Below are 4,566 nucleotides of genomic sequence, written 5' to 3'. Positions count from 1 at the left end.
ACACACACACATACACACACACACACACACACACAGATACACACAGACAGACACAGACACATACACACACACACACACACAGATACACTCAGACAGACACACACACACACACACACACACAGACACCCAAACACAGACACACACACACAGACACACAACACTCACACACACAATCCCAATTAACTCAAACACACTCAAACACACTCAAACACACACTCAAGCACACACATACACGCATGCATACATATACTTGCATAGTCAGACACCCACGCTCATTAGATACATAGTGTGTGTGTGTGTGTGTGTGTGTGTGTGTGTGTGTGTGTGTGTGTGTGTGTTTGTTTGTTTGTATTTTAGTTTGTGTGTTTGTGTGTGCATGCTTAAATAAATTTGCTGAAAAAATTCCAACGCCCTATAAAGCACATTATAGTTGTTTCATTGCATATATTAACCGGGCGGTGAACGAAACAAATTAGTCAGTTTTCCTAAACTGCTAGATGTTTGTGAGTTTCGCAACAATAAATTTTTACTGCCCGAATATTGGTCAATGATTACACAGCCTATAGGAATGTTAGTGTGGCAGTAAAACAAAGCAATAAATACCTCAGTGCAGTGCTATCATATTTTTGTCTGTGTATCTAGCTACTAGACCATGTTGACTGTCTGATAGGATTTCAGAATTGCCCCGGTACTCTGTTACCTAAGTGGATACCTTGTTTTTGCGGCCATTTTAGCCATCACCAGATTTTACTTTGGATCTGAGTGATATGATTTTGTATGGCCTCCACCCTTTTCGGCAGTCTCTTCGGAAGATCTTTTATTCGGGATACTCTTCTTTTAAGCAGCCTTATCACCTCTTTCTTCGAGCCCATACCTTGCTTCGGCGTCTGTGGTGTAACAGTGTAGACACTTCGTCGTTGAGCTCAGACAGCATGAGTTCGAGTCCCGTTCGGGGAGCATTTTTGTCTGTCCGTCTGCACTCACGTCGTATCTCTAAGCCTGGGGTAACCCGACGGCGGGTCGAAACAGTTCGCGTACTAAATAAAATTAGTCATCTAAATTGTGTTTAATGGGGTGTTGGACATCTACAATTACATTATCATTTTCATACCCTGTTATTCCATACCATTCCTTAACATACAATGCCACGCCACGCTACGCCACGTGATCCATACCGTACTCTACGGCCATTCCTTAACATACAATGCCACGCCACGCTACGCCACGTGATCCATACCGTACTCTACGGTTTCGCACCGAGCCGTGCCGTACTTTTCCAAATACCATACCATTACGCCCACTGATCTCTGCTTTGCATGTGTTGTTTTTCTCTATTTTAAATCTTTAGCAACTTAGGTTGAGGTAAACACCCCTTTTTTAATCCGCAGGAGTTTCATCTGAGCTCTCGAATAGTGTTGTTAGCTCCCTCCGGCGTAATAGATTTGGGTAAATATCCTTCTTCAGATCTTGCGTCCTCTGTTGACATTTTTCTATTGAAGTTGTGGGGGGGGGGGGCGACTTTGAAATGGACACTTTGCTTTTGCTATGGTTGTTAATGTTGTATCCTTAATGCTGGGTTGTGTCGATTGTGCTGTAAAACGTCTCTAAATTGTGAAGGCGGAACACTTGGTCCTCCTTCATGATATTTGTTTGAGAAGAAGAATACTCGAAAGGGCAAAAATAATGGTTCAGACCACAGTGGCTTTCGAACCTCGAACTACAGAGTTCCTGATCAAACTCATAATTTACAGCGACACAGCGTCCATCGTGCTGAAAATGAGTCATTTATTTGTTAGCAGCCCTCGTGTGTCCAGACACGCCCTGTGGAATGAGTCACTCGCTGTTTACCGTATTGCAATGTGAAAAAAGATAAAAGAGGAGCAAGCTCTTAATCATGTACTGTAATCAGTCCTCCGTCGCCAATGTTTAAATGTCTCTCATTGATATTAATGGGCATCTGTAGGTTAGTGGATTGGCTCTACGCTTTGCACGCACAAGGCCCGAATTTCGTTCCCGGATCATGAAGTTTATATATTATCGATTCTTATCGTCTTTCTGTTCTAATACCAGGTTGGTTCGGGCACACAGGGTCGAATCAACCCGCTTCCTAAACACTCTAAAAAGTGGTATTTTTAATTTTTACAAATTTGAATATATTAAAACATTTTTTTTTAATTGGGGGGGGGGGGGGGGGGCGTACAGCGATCTTTGATTTTGATACTCCTTTAGTAAGCGGATTTCAGTGGTGGGTTGTTTGCTACTCTCTCCCCTCTTGAAATGTCAAAAGTTTTTTGTTTTTTTAAAACCAGACAAGACTTAGGGCATCTAGCAGAATTCGCTGCTCTGTAATTCATTGCTGGCCGCCATGCAGAGCTGTTACTTTAATTTTCATAATAGGTGTGGGCTCTGAATTGTTCTTGTCCTCCATGACATCCCTCAGCTCGAGGTTGTACCACAGGATCAACCGATCAACCAATCACCCAATTTTTAATAATTACAGTGGTCATACAAAATGTCCATTTGAGTTTGGCGTGTTACGAACAATAGAAACCATAGCACACGCGCCTGTAAACCCTGCCGTAATGTTTACCTCCATGAAAAAAGCAACCCGCTGGTGTACGTGCAATGTTAGGTTAACTCAGTTAAGGCAATTTCTGTAGGATATGTCTGTTAGCACGAGGTTTTCGTTGTGGATTTTCATATTTGAATAATTCATAACGTGATAACGCATTATAGACTTTGGCTATATCATTTTTCACAACACCAGGTAAGCTGAGGTGTGGAAAATGGTTCTCGAAGTCAAGGGTTTCACAACAAGAACTCGTCAGTGGGCTATTTTGTCCTCTAGTATTGAACCTTATGTAAATTGCATTCAAAATGTTGGCAAGTGATTATTGTGGCTCAGCTGGTTGTGAACTTATTCGAAGTATGGGAAGGAACAGTTGATTAAATTCGACTGTTTAGTTTTTTCTCCTTTGTCGAGCGTTTTTTTTTTTCTTTTCAACCCGAAAGAACTTTAGTTCCGGGAACAAGTGCTGGGGATTTTGAACCCCCCTCTGGGTATTTCGGACGACGCTATATTTGTCCAATTTTTGCGCATGCGTCCATCCGCACATCTTCAAGGAGAGGACTTGGCCAGTGGCATCTATGATATAACGGTTAGGTGATTTCTTGTCACAGGAAACCCGAATTTGATTCCCATGTGGGGAGAATTTGTAGAGAGTATCTTTGTTTCTCTTTTGTAACGTTTTGCAATGTACCTGTCTCAGCCCGGGTTAGCCCTGCCTGGCAGGGTCAAAGCCCGTCTCCTGAATTATCAAAATTGTGTCGATGAGGTCGTCAAACCTCCTACCCGGCCACTACCCCCTCCAAGATAAATGAACAGGCAAAAACCATGTCAGATCTGAAGATCTTTGTCCGGAACGCTATACATGTCTGGGTTCACACTCCCTCAGTTGTTGGAGTAGATCTAGTTTTATTCAACTATATCGTACTTGAGCCAGCTATAAGACACGAATCATAAATTACTTTATTATTACTTTATTTTTACCTCTTTTTTGCTGTGTAGCTGCACAGCAGCTGTCTCCGACATGGTTGTCTAATTGTACGTCACATATTATATGATCGTCCTTACTGATGGCCATATATGGAGTGACGCTGTGCAAGCCACTCAGCATGACTGTGAGATTGCTGTTAGCGCTTGAGTGAAATCCTACTGTATAGAGATGACCTGCGTCGTGGAAATAGCCGTTAGCTTTTAGCTGTGAAGTAGCAGGGACAGAAGTGGAGGGAGTGTGCATTTAAACGTGTTGCAAAGTAATTATCTGTCATTATAACTTGTTTTGATGGCGTAACATCGATGTAGCTGCTCCTGACGTACACAATATAGCCTCTTTACAGTCGATTCTGCATTTTTCTCTGACTATCTCCATGGATGTGTCTACCCCCCCCCCCCCACACACACAATCTGTATGTACACTTCTTCCTCTGTCCCTCTTCATCTCTCTACCCCACTCTCTCTCTCTCTCTCACTCTTATCTCTCTATCTCCTTCTGTCTCCCTCCTCACTCTCCCTCTCTCCTCTTTCTCTTTCTTCTTACTCTCTCTCTCTCTCTCTCTCTCTCGCTCTCTCTCTCTCTCTCGCTTTCTCTCTCTCGCTCTCTCTCTCTCTCTCTCTCTCTCGCTCTCTGTTTCGACCATGCACACACACACAAACACACACACACACACACACAAGCACACACACACACACACACACACACACACACACACACACACACTCACACGTGCACAGACAAACACTCCAGCTTCTGTGCTGGTATTCTGTGAACATGCTTGCGTGGTGTGCTTCTTCGTCTTTTCCATTTTGCCAATGCCCTTCTCTTCTTCAACACTCCCCGGGGCGGCCCTACTGACTGAAGTGTCTTTAGGCCATTCCCAATGGGGGAACATGACCATGTTCTGTTGCACAGTAGAATTGTAAATGGGCTGATTCATCAATGTCATGCTCACAACTGTGCCGAAATTGAAACAGGGAACTGCTGCTTTTTCTTTCCTCTCCCTTAC

The 4,566-nt window shown here is 43.3% G+C and overlaps 1 protein-coding gene across 4 annotated transcripts in view; it reads left to right on the top strand.

The window, feature by feature from the left end:
• LOC101861649 (aquaporin-8) overlaps positions 1 to 4,566 on the top strand; it is a 43,593-nt gene that overhangs the window by 32,368 nt on the left and 6,659 nt on the right. The gene's annotated exons all lie outside the window — the stretch shown is intronic.

Source organism: Aplysia californica, unplaced genomic scaffold (genome assembly GCF_000002075.1).
Source record: "Aplysia californica isolate F4 #8 unplaced genomic scaffold, AplCal3.0 scaffold00076, whole genome shotgun sequence".
NCBI lineage: Eukaryota > Metazoa > Mollusca > Gastropoda > Aplysiida > Aplysiidae > Aplysia > Aplysia californica.
The sequence above is the reverse complement of the archived record's forward strand: the minus strand, read 5'-3'. Positions and strand labels throughout refer to the sequence as shown.